Raw genomic sequence first — 13,535 nt, forward strand, 5'->3', positions numbered from 1 at the left:
CTTTGATAAATAAAATGGATCACGCAAGGGCATGAATATAATGCCTAACATGTTTTTGGCACAGTCGCCTTCTGTTTGAATTGTAGAAGAAATAGTGATTTATTTTATTAATCATTTAATAATGTTATAGTTAATCATTAGGTGGACCAGAATTAATTTTAAAAATTTGCCAACGGTTAACTTTATCGCCCCTAAGAACCGATAAAGCTTATCGAAGTAAATGTATTAAATATATACACGGTGTGTCGAAAACCATTATTAACTAAAAAAAATGACCATAAATTTGGCATACGGCATTCGAAAGATATAGTATCCAAGCATCTTCTCAGTGAATTTCAAAATGATCCATCCAGAGATTCGAGAGAAATGGTGATTTGAAGTTTTATGACACGTTTCATAAGGCTACCAGTAAACACTCACGGGTTTGGTCCTAACTTTATAAACAAAAAAAATATTGGTCTACCTATTTGGTACTTGGCATTCGAAAGATATAGTAATCAAGTATATCCGCTGCAAGTTTGAAAATATTTCATTGACGGAATCGAGAGTTATAACGATTTGAATGCGGTATGCGGTCATAGATGGGTTTTCTACCAGATTTCAAGCATGAAGCCATGTTTGTCCATTGACTATTTAAATCGTTTATATACACCAAAAAAATCTGAATTTTATCGTCGACGTAATTCCAAACTTGCCACAATCTAACAAACCGTAATTGACGAAATGACGAAATATAACCGTGTTCTGTCTAATTTTACATGAAAGATGTACTTTTCATGCACAGTGCCATAAAATTACACGCTTCAACATTTTAAACAAACGCAATATGTAGAGTAAAATTACATGACTTGCAAAATTCAACAACATTTAAAACTAAAATCAAACGTAAAACTAAGTCATTTTTGATGCTTGAATATGTCATGGTCAGGACACGTAAATTTACACGATTCTTTCTAGCTGTGTACGTGTCGCTGTTTTTTTTTAAAAAAAAAAACCCTTACCATTTGATTATACTAATAAAATGCCCAAAAGGTGTTATTTATATGCTGCGATGAAAAAATATGAAAATAGGGTTGTCTACCTAATGTTAACTATAAAGTTTAAATTTAAAAAACGTGTTTAATCCACCTAACAGTGTGATGAGACATTTCTTATAACTCTTATCACTCTCTTCGGATAATATATCGTTTGAGAGCATTTAGAACTTGATGCTTCGCGATGTTTTTGATAACACATACTACATGGGATAGTGGCAGGACCCAGAGAATCGCTCAAATCAGCATAGGACAACATCAGTGCTAGAAATCTCAAACAAAATCAATGGAAAAGCGAAAAAATGGCCCATAAAATAGACATATAGACATACCAACGAATTATTGTTAATGCTCTGTTAATAAAATATCTATATTGTGGTGGGAAAACTGAATTTTCCTAAAGGGGTTATATATTGTACTGAAACAAAAAAAAAACGATTTTTTTTAATCGAATTGAAGTTTATATTTTACTCAAATTTCCATCGCGACTGAGAACTAAGAAATCAACGCTTTTTCTTGAAAAGGGCGATACTAGCAGTGATACCATTCAAAGAAAATCAACAGTGAATATTTCCAGACTTGGTTTTATTTCCTATTTAAGAACTATTGTGTTTTTTGACATCCTAGCTTGCATGATTCAGTGATCGAAACACAAAACTTCATAAAGTATTTGAAATTATTAAATTAAAATTTGTTTACGCTATTGAAATTGACAAAATGATAGTATCGCCCCTTTGGCGATTGTTTACTTTTTCGGTCCCATCTATCAGCATTGAAGTATCGCCCTTACGTTTTTTTACAATAACTACCGTTTTACACCACCGATTTCGTCCGGGTTTTTTTTCAATAGAGATCATTGTTACTATTTACAGCTGGTATCAGTCTGATAATCCTAAAAAAATACGAAAATAACAGTTTCGCCTCTAAACTGCTAGCAAAAAAAGTATCGCCCTGTTTGCTTGCATGGAGCGTGGAGGGCGAAACTTTAAATAAACAAACAAAAATACAGTTTCGCCCGTTGTATTTTTTGCTGTAGTTTAAGAAAGCAATATCGTAGAATCAAAATTTTTAGGTTAATTTGTTGCGTTTCAAAGCCCTCATTCGCATGTAAGAAAAAAGCCCTATGTTTACATTTGTAAGTATCGCCCTTTTCACAAAAAAAGCGTTGAAATGAAATCGCAGCTCCTGATATCACGCTATCTCTGAAGTACATGCGTGCATAGTTTCAAATTTTACTTCTACATCGACTTTTTCTAAAGGTGACTTCCCAGTAGTATTCTTGATTTGAATTATTATCGCTAATCCTAATGCCAAAGAATAAATAAAAACCTCACGAAAACGAATCGTTTGGGAAAATCATCATCATTACTGGAACTTTCATTTTCACGAAACTTTTCGATAACCTTCCGTCACTTGCGTTAATGCACTGGGTGCACAGTGCTCTAAAACTCTAGCGAAATCGTCTTAGGGCACCAGCGGGTCTGTAAAGAATACTAAAAATTAATTTCTATTCCATAATTTTCAGTTCAGCAATTCGAGAGTTCGTGCTCACCGCAAACCATGAAAAATAGACTACGTTGTGAAGCGATGATCACTATTTATTAAAAAATCACGGTTAAATAAAAAATAAAACTATAAAAAATTTCAAATAGTTTATAATTTTCACAAACCTATTAGGAAAAATTGTGTAATAAGCTTTCCTAATATTGTGTAGGAAAAAAGCTGAAAATTTGAAAAGAAATCTGAGGATTATGATTGATTACAGAACTCTGGAATTTTCTATTGGAATGTTTTCAGGCATGAATTTGATATTGATGCTATTTAATAATAGTCTTGATTTCACAGTTGTCTAATTTAGACAACTGTGAAATCAAGACCAATAGATCAGTTACATATCAGGAACCCATTCCGACAATTTATCAAAAGTCCTCATGATGTTTACAACAACAGGTTATCAATCTACGGATCAGATAATGTTATAGTAATATTGAATTAAATCAGTTTGCATCAATAAATTTTCAACTCCAATCCAATTTTTTTTTTGTGTGGTGGGGGGGGGGGCTGTATGGTGTTAAAACCTTCTCTTGGCTACGCCGTTGCTTGGAGTTATTTATTTCGCTTTTCATTTTCCAAAAAGTTTCAGATCAATCTGATGGTCATAAGTTAGAAAAATTGCAGTCAGAAGGTTCGCACAAATGAACATTTTTGCACTGATAAGTTATCAAGTTCCTTCCAGACAACTTGGAAGTGTTCGGTGATTATTTCTAGCGGTTGTAGATAGAAAAATGAAATACAAAATTCGATTTATCGAAATAATGTTTGGCTTATTTCAATGGATTATTACTATATTGAACAATAAATAGGCGACGAAGAGTAATCCACAAACAACAAGCCATAACTTTTAAAGTATTCAAAATAGATATTTGAAGTCTTCAGTAAAGTTATTCGCAAAAGTAAGAGCTACAAATTTGCTGAAGGCATCATTTCGTTATAATCACTTCCAAGAAAATTTGTAAAAATATCTCACTCATAGAGGGATTAATCAGCAAAAGCACAATACCAAAAGAAAGAGCATATTACCTCTATTAAATTCTCCGAAGATACTATTGACCTAAAATAGGCCGTTTTGGCGTTAATAATAGATTACATGTTTTTGGTCATATTTCTGGCAATGGGAAATGATAGAAATCTTTCGTCCGCATTTAATATTAAATATCTCTTTTGATAATAGTCCGATTTCAACAATCTATAGCTTGTTCGAAAGGTATTCCTTTAAGCTGTCTAAAAACATATAAATTGTTAATCTATATTGTCAATTTCGGCAGATAATTTAAAAAAACTGCCAAAAGTGCCATTTTTACGCATTCAAATATTCATATCTTAAAAACTAAACATCAGAATCAAAAACAAATTAATAGCGTTCATACTGTTTTTTAGTTCTTTCATTTAAAATTGGTTTGGATAAGATCGGTTCAGCCATTGCTGAGAAACACGAATGAGAATTTGTCCGTTACATACACACACACACACAGAGCCACACACACACACACACACACACACAGACATTGTCCCAAATCGTCGAGCTGAGCCGATTGGTATATAAGACTCGGCCCTCCGGGCCTCGGAAAAAATCTTGAAAGTTTGAGCGAATTCTATACATTTCTTTTATAAGAAATGTAAAAATGAATAAAAGTTGGAACGTTCACTTACAAAGGCCATATTTCAGTAGTTTGTTGACTGACTCTAATTGTTTTTTAATTACATAACTAGTAGACGTTTTATCAACAATTTTCCTTCAGAAGAATATAAAATAGAGTTGTCTACCTCAAATAATAGACAATATAATTGAACTATGTATATTATCATTATTCAGTGAATATTTTTGTATTAAAAATGACGGCATGTCCATTTTTATTCACTAGTTGATTGCAATTGCTGTATACTACAAATTGTGGATATATGAAATGTTGAAACTCACACAGTCGTGATTCGCTAGTTGGATAATTTTTAACGCTTTTTAGTTGGACCTCCGCTAGTTTGTCCATTGTCGAACTAAAAAGCATCTGAATGTCAAATTCTCTTGTTAAATTCATTTAGACAATAAAACTGACAATAGTTAGAGATGTGAACAGATGCATTTGTATTAATAACATCCCCTTTGACCAGTTTTTAACATCGGTCAACCCAACAAGCAAATCACGAATGTACAAAATTTTCAACAAAAACCGTACCATAACATAAATTGATCAGAATCAGCAAATACCTTCATTTTTTTTATATCTATCTATTGAATTTATGATTTTATTTTCCATGGTTTTTAGTTTGTGTTCGCTGCATTGAACCAATGTATAGAAATCGATATGTCATCGTTTTTAATAAAAAAATATTGACTAAATAATGATAATACGTATAGTTGAGATCATTTATATTGTCTATTATTTGAGGTAGACAACTCTATTTTATATTCTTCTGATGGAAAATAGTTGATAAAACGTCTGCCAGTTAAGTAATGAAAAAACAAATAGAGTCAGTCGACAAACTACTGAAATATGGCCTTTGTAAGTAAACGTTCCAACTTTTATTCATTTTTTTTTTTTCAATTTAAACTTTATAGTTAACATTAGATAGACAACCCTATTTTCATATTTTTTCATCGCAGCATATAAATAACACCTTTTGGGAATTATTTTTGTATAATCAAATGGTAAGGGTTTTTTTTTAAAAAAAACAGCGACACGTATAAACGATTTAAATAGTCAATGGACAAACATGGCTTCATGCTTGAAATCTGGTAGAAAACCCATCTATGACCGCATACCGCATTCAAATCGTTATAACTCTCGATTCCGTCAATGAAATATTTTCAAACTTGCAGCGGATATACTTGATTACTATATCTTTCGAATGCCAAGTACCAAATAAGTAGACAAATATCTTTTTGTTTATAAAGTTAGGACCAAACCCGTGAGTGTTTACTGGTAGCTTTATGAAACGTGTCATAAAACTTCAAATCACCATTTCTCTCGAATCTCTGGATGGATCATTTTGAAATTCACTGAGAAGATGCTTGGATACCATATCTTTCGAATGCCGTATGCCAAATTTATGGTATTTTTTTTAGTTAATAATGGTTTTAGACACACCGTGATATTGAATAGACCTGTTATTGATATTTAAACCATGGTACGCTTTCAAATATGCAGCGAAACCAAACAAGGACAATCCCTTCAAAGATGAACCAGCCGAAAAAAGGGAAAAACTTGCCAAGCCTCGGATAAATAAGCAACAACTGTGTGAACCATAATCGAAATGGATTGCTACAACGAGTAGAGCAGTGCGTTCAATCGGTTCCAGTATTGCTAAATACAGTCGTACTAGTACAGAAGAACAAAGTAAAGGGATGTTCAAGCGAAGGATTTGGACCATGGTACTAAAAGACTATCTCGTTCAGCTGGTACCGATAATGACAAAGATGGTGCTAGCCAGACTTCCCATGTACACCATCAAGTTTGTACCTGTACAAACTTTCGTGCACGCGTTCAACCTCAAACTTGCTTCATTGCGATGCACAGGTTCACCTCGAACATCAAACTCAAGCAAACGATGTACAAAGTCTAGTTCAAACACCCGTGTACGTACACCGGGTGCGTATACGAGAACGATTCGCACAAGGCACAAAGAGTTAACGCTTGTGATGATAAGAGTGAGAACCACGCACCTCCTTAGTAACAATGGAGGATTAATGGTAGTTTTATAGCCACTCATAAAACTTATATTGCATTTGTAGCGTGCTATAAAACTTCAATTGTTACTTGGACAGAGGATTCGATTGAGCAGGGGAACATGTGCACGTGTTTACGTACGAAATAGCGTGTTCGAGTTCGTACACAAAATGTGGGTTCAATATGAGCACAGAACCAGAGCGAACATTGTGTAAGATGTTCATTTGGGAAGACTGCTTCTGGCTGTAAGATAAAAAAAAACAGTAGTCTCTCCGATGTAAAGACGTTGAGTAATTCAGGGTGACCATATCAGGCGAGTGAAACCCCGGGACAATCTAAAAGTGAGCCGCCCTCTCCGTTACGTCTCGCTCGAACGTGTTTGGTGATACTCTGCCAGAATGTCTTTTGCAAGAATTGAATGTAATAATGAATATAACCGGGAACTTCTTCGAATTTATACACACAAACGATTCTTGTAATACCACAAGAAGTGAAGATTTCAAGCTATTATTGGAGACATCTGCAATTCTCAATTGAGCGAGCGGATGAGATGAAATATTTTAAATTGTCTGCGAAGGGCCATCTTTAGCACTAAATACTCGTCATTGAAGTAAAGCAGAAACATCAACCGATCCAAGTAGTCTCCCTGAGCTATTCCTGATGTAAGAGTAAAGTCTGGAAATCTCCACCATTCCCTCTCCAATTGCCAAATTTATCCATTTTAGTAATTGTCATATCGTGATTCACTCTATCAAAAACGACAGATGGGTGGATGTAAGTAATATCAGTTTGAGCGTAACGTTCCATAATACTTGTTATGTAGGATATTTGAATGGCAGGTTTGTGTCTGAAGTGGTCCCATAATCTCTCGCTCTATACAGCGCTCAGTTAAGTTATTCCCTGACGGGTTACATATGAAAATGTTAGACTTGGAGGATAAAAACCAGAACAATTCCAACATTTTCCTCGACATCCCAGAACACCAGGACAGTCAGTTCAAAACCAGGACATGTCCAGAGAAACCAGTACGCATGGTCACTAGAGTGGCTCGCGGTTGTATGGGAAAACTTCAAAATGATTTAAACTAGCGGGCACAGCACTTTTTGAGTTCCTTTTGTGGTCCCAAATGCCTGTGCAAAATTTGGTAGCGATTGGTTGCTTCGCGGGTTTGCGCATTGCGTTCAAAGTTTGCATGGGATTTTATATGGGGAAATCAATTATTTTGCATTTACGTTAATAAAGATCGCTATTTAACTGAATATGAAAAACCAGCTCTATAAAACGATAGTTCAAACCTTGGTTAACAACTTTGTCGAAAAACCGTAACTAGCTACGAGTTTTCAAAAAATAGTTATACGATTTTAAAACTTATGGTAAAATTCAAATGCAGAAACTGATTACTTTTTCCAACACTGCCGGTGCACCACCGACATCGATATTAAAAACTTAAATAAATGAGAAGATATTCATCGCAGAGACTTGGTACCTTCGAATGAAATGTTCAGAATGAATTTCTTAATATCATAGACGTAGTCAGAAAATGAAAAGAAGAGGGGGGGGCATGTGTACTCCCCAGTCCCTTTTTTGATTGTTTTGTATAAGACAAAGAATCATTACTTCCTTGAAAATGTCAACGACTGAAATTTCTTAATATTTTGATAGACCCAAATATGAATTATACTACAATCTTGGTTGTGGGAAATAACAATTTACAATATTTAGAATTTACACCTACAAATTTATGTATTGTTTTTGCTTGGGGCAAAAACTAACTCAGGTCTGGAAATCGCGTTGGGTTCTAACCTGAAGTATATTTCTGGTTCGCCATCATCACCTCTGTTTTGCGTGAACAACTTAACTCAATTTCATCAAATAACGCTTGTTTGAAATAACTATCCTGGTATCGTTCTTAGATTCTCAAACGAAAACGTCAATAGAAACAGTTCCGAGACTTCAAGAAATCTAAAAATATGCATTTTTTTAAATTTTGACTCTGAACGGCCAAGAAATAGGGTTATAAAATATGTAAAACTTATAAACCGCTGTACCATTTTAAATGAGATAACAAGAGATCCCTTAAATAGTAGCACTCAAACACGTAAGATTAATTTTTAATTCGGCGGTATATAACTGCGTTGAAGATGTGCTCCTTATGTTATATTAAACTATCTAAACAGGGAACTGGGGAGTACACAAACCACACCCCCTCTTCTTTTCATTTTCTGACTACGTCTATGTTATTCAGCAATTCATTCTCAACATTTCATCCAAAGGTACCAAGTCTCTGCGATGACTATATTCTCATTAATTTAAGCTTAAGGTGAAGATATGTGGAAGCCACGTTGCTAGGCACCGGCTCGCTTGTTTACATTGAGAAAAACTGAAATCTGAAGTGAAAATTCAAACGCACAAATGAGAGTTTCCAAACATTTTCCTTTGGTCATCTGCACATTGGCTGAAAATTTGAAGTTTTGTTAGTAAACGATTAAAGTTTCGCGAGTGTTTTTGCAGTGGTGTGTGAATAAAGTGCATTTGAAAAAGCGCAATGAAAACGAGAAGAAGAAAAATAAGAGTGTTTTGAAGAGAAACCCCAAGTGAAGAGGGGTGATATTTTCGCACAAAATAGGAGCTACAGATGGCATTCCGTCATAAACTCGGATTGATTGTATAGGAAAATGTTCTAGCTTCCTTAAGTAGCAGTTTCGTGGCACACCAGCAAGGTTAGTGTGTTGAAAAACGTATTTTTATATTTGCTTATGTCAGATACATGGTTAGGCAGGGGAGAGGGGTGTGTGTGGCATAGGAGCTATGTTGTGGCTCGCATGTATAATGTCCTTAAAGTATCGGTGTCGTGGTGTACTGACAGTGTTGGAAGAAATAATGAATTGCTGCATTTGGATTGAACCATAAGTTTTAAAATCGTTATAACTATTTTTTGAAGACTCGTAGCTAGTTACTGTCTTCGACAAAGTTGTTAACCAAGGTTTGAATTATCGTTTTATAAAGCTGGTTTTTCATATTGAGTGAAATAGCGATCTTTATTAACGTAAATGCAAAATAATTCATTTCCCCATATAAAATCCCATACAAACTTTGAACGCAATGCGCAAACCCGGGAAGCAACCGACCGCTCACAAACTTTGCACAGGCATTTGGGACTACAAAAGGAACTCAAAAAGTGCTGTGCTGAAAAATGTCATTTTCGAGCCACTCTAATGGTCACCCTAAGTAATATCAATAAACAATTTTTGAAAAGAACTTAAATGCAAATGAGAACTTGTTTTTGTCTCTTCCGACTATTGAAGAGTTGGATTTGAAACTCCCAAGCGGGGAAACGAGTTTTCGAGAATTCCGAGATTTTTTTTTCATTTTTCGGGATTAGTGAATTAAAAAGAAAAACTTGTTTTATTCCTCCTAGTGGTGCGATTGTTTGTGCCTTTCTGATTTCTTCAAACTATGATTCATTAGCTGATTATGTTCAATATATTTGTGGAAATGTCTATTACATTCTTATTACGCTTAGCACGTATACCATGACTACCACGAAACTCGATGCTGACTCACTTTAAATAAAAAAGTTTGTAACCATGAAGTGTTACAATTTACCAAAATTATTGCAAGAAAACAAAATAGCAATTTTCAACGCTTTGGTATGCGCGGGAGTAGGGATGAGGTTTTAGAACCCTATTTGCTCGCGGCGATGCAAACCAGTGGGAAGCAAAATTAAAAACCCCAACAGGTGGCTTTCGGGGAGTGAGATGATATGAGAGGAAAATTAGACGAGTGGACCGGATGCTGGTTGGGGAACAGGACTGAAAGGAGAGGATCGAAAGCTCTTATACCTCTCTTATACCTAGACCGTGGAAGTGAACGCATCGTTTTACCAAAAATTCAAAGTTTAGCGCTAAGTGTTTAATAAGGACGGCTAGGTAGGCTGAATGCCCCGGTCACTTCACTGGAAACGTGGAGTTTAGCCAAGACCGGACAAAGAGACTCGCCGTTATCGTGCCCTTTGTCGGAACGGCTAATAAGTAAAGGAAATCGTCGCAGATCCCGGTGTAAATTCCGCCATGACTTCCATCTGCTAATCACCAAGGACGAGGCGGTCTGCGGACCGCGCTAGATTGTGTCCAGCGAGTCAACTTACCAAGTGATTGTACCTCTGGAGAAACCCAAACGCCTCGTGGTCGGGATTTTCAAGACCGTGAGGGAACCATCCACTGCCCAACGTAGGTTCGTGCATTACACCGCCGCGTGCTACAGTGAAGGTAGACCGCCGTCTGCAGCAAGTTGCCATCGCTGCAGGGACTAAAGTCACTCAACCGCCAACCGTCTGTGACTGTTCCGCTACGCATCCTGCTCCGTTCCCATCGACCCGTCTCACTACTGTCACAGCCACCGCCGTGCTCATCCAGCAACCATAAAACCGTCGTTATCGTGTGTTTGAGAGTGAGTAATAGAACGTTTAAAACTAACCCCCGAATCTCGTTATTAACAAAGTCCGAACGCCTCCCCACCACCTCTTTAACGACCCTGGGACTCGAGGACCCAAAAGAGGCGCTTCGCGCCCGCCCCGCCGGCTACCGTTGGTCTGACCAGTAGCTTGGGGTTTAGACTGATTCCCCTTCCGGGTCTCGGAGAACAAACCTCGAGGGCTAAGAGAGCCGTACCAGATAACCGGTAACAAGTTTAATATTTAATTAGCTTAATCAGCATGACTTCAATGTAATCTTTGTGTGATCATGTTTTGAAATTCTCGTCGAATGGGTTTAAATTTCAGTAAAACAAAGAAATTTCAAGCGATTATTTATTTTCCTTTAGGGTCGGATGCGCCAAATTTATTTTTAATTTAATAATCTTTTAATGTTCAATACTTAAACGTGTTAACATGGATTAGACTCTTAATTAATTGATAAACTACTGAAATAAAACTAATTTAGTAGTTAAAATGTTTTCAGATTTATTTATTCTATTGAAGGAATACGAAAACGTACTTTGAATTGAAATCGTTTTTGGCAATTAATATTAGTAAGCAGGCAATTTCAGGTAAAACCATCCAATCTTGTTCTTCGCTTATCGGTACATGGTTTAAAATATTAAATTTGGAAAAAAATGTGTCGTGTCCAAAAATAAGTAATGATTACATTCAAAAGTTGCAAAGTTACCCTGGTTTACGGTGCCTATTCCACGGTAACAGCAACGGCGTTGGAAAAGGAACATCAGTGTGCGCTTCATTGGCGCTAAATAACTCAACTCGATCGTCACAAGATGATTTGTTCGCACAATTTTAGAGGTTTCCTTTGGAATAGTGTTACACAAAAATCATTCGAGAAAGTTAGAATTAGTATCAATTTTTGTATTTAAAATATGTATCTCCAGAGACAATTTCTAGTGCACAATTGCAAATTTTGGCCAAACTCAAGTTTGCTTGAGTTTTTTCGACAAATATTTTAACCACCGTTTAAATATCAGAGTCATTATTCTGCTGCTAGATCTATTGTGTAATTTAAGCGCAAATTAAATAAAAAAATAAATGTTTGTTTGAATACCGACCGAGTGGAACTAATGACTATCGCAATCAGCCTTTGAGTTGGTATTCCACAGCCTACTCGTTAGTAAGCGTACTGCAGTTTAACAACTATAACGTTTCTAGTTTTCAATAGTTCAGAATGGATTCAATTGTTGAAACGTTCAAGAATATTGTCAAGGTTTGATCAACTCTCGAAAAAGCAAAAAAATAGGCGAAAAACAATACAAACAATAATTTATTTTTAGTCCGGAACCGACCTACTGCAGCAGTTGTTCAACGTGACGGCGGCTCCGATTCTGCAAAAGTTCCAAAAACCAACCGAGAACCCACTGGCGGAATGGATCTTTTAAGTTCAGTAAAAGGCATTTCATAAAAAAATTAACCCGGATGCCAATTCGACCATAACCTATGTTGCTCGGAAATTGTTTCGAGTATTGTATATATGACGGTAAGCCATCTAACTACTCCATCTATTAATTTCCATTTATTGATTGTTGGAAGGTTTTCTGGTAGAACATGCTGTAGAAGTTATCCATCAAACTTAAAAAACAAACAAAAGGTGCGCAAAAGATAAGATCAAAAACTTTATTTTGTACATTTAGCCACAATTCCCAACATTTTGGATATTTTAACACGAAATTGGAAATAGTGGACTGAGGTAAGGTCACATGTGCTTTCAAGCCCCTTAAACAGAGAGCGACATAGAGAGAGAATGCAATTCGCGAGTGAAGCAGGTAGTTATCTCAAATTTGCAAAGAAATAAACAGAAGGCAGTGTGGAGTGTTTAAGCTATGTTGACTGTTATTTTATTGTTGATAGAACAAAAGCCGTGCATTCAGTCGATTACAATGCAGTCTCTTATCCTTGTAGCTTGCGAATGGTCTCGTTTGGAATCTTCGTACCGGAGATATGGATTAACGAGTTCCGTACAAATCAATGCAAAATGGTTCAAACTATATAACTACAACTACAACTACAACTACAACTACAACTACAACTACAACTACAACTACAACTACAACTACAACTACAACTACAACTACAACTACAACTACAACTACAACCACAACTACAACTATAACTATAACAGAATAAGCATTTAAATTCTTGGAAAAATAAGTGGCCATTGAAAATGTCATTACTTTTGAGACATAAACATTCTCGAAATTGCAAGTTTTAATTTTTTGTAAATAAATATATTTTCAGTGAAATTGGTCATGAATGGTGTAGAGTCTGGTCGTTTCGGAAATAATAAGAACGCACGACTCGCCTCGTTGGTGAATGGAAATACAAATCATATATTTTTATTTGTCAACGTTTCTCATGCGATAGGTACAACTAGCCAAGGTGTATTGATTTCAGGGGTGGTACATTCAAGGTTGGTATAAAAAGGTGTGCTTAATCTTAGAGCGACACTACATTCCTCCCTTTTTCTAATTGATTAAACTATTAACTTTATAATCTTTTAAATATGATGGATGTTTACTTTCTCGCCTAGCGCGAAGCTTCGATCCATTACTGGTGCTGGAAACGTCAGATGGTACCTGTTCATTGCGGTTAGCCTTTTCCATGACTGATTGGTTTGTGTCAACTTCGTTTGGAAATGATTGTTGCGTATTGGATTGAACGGATGTTGTGTGGCTCTCTGTATTGTGTTTAGTCTCGCTATTGTTTCCTGTGGCAAGTTTCTTTAGTTGAGCCACATTTCGATGAATAATCTTACCGGTTTCCATGGATTTCAGAGTTACG

At 35.9% G+C, this 13,535-nt stretch overlaps 1 long non-coding RNA gene across 1 annotated transcript; it reads left to right on the forward strand.

Annotated features, from left to right (window-relative positions):
• The first annotated feature begins 11,880 nt into the window (after positions 1–11,880).
• LOC131692849 (uncharacterized) lies at positions 11,881–12,578 on the forward strand. The gene is made up of 2 exons (XR_009306079.1): positions 11,881–11,964; positions 12,032–12,578. It is a non-coding gene; the product is annotated as an uncharacterized LOC131692849 (long non-coding RNA).
• Positions 12,579–13,535: the final 957 nt, after the last annotated feature.

This window comes from Topomyia yanbarensis, chromosome 3 (assembly GCF_030247195.1).
Source record: "Topomyia yanbarensis strain Yona2022 chromosome 3, ASM3024719v1, whole genome shotgun sequence".
NCBI lineage: Eukaryota > Metazoa > Arthropoda > Insecta > Diptera > Culicidae > Topomyia > Topomyia yanbarensis.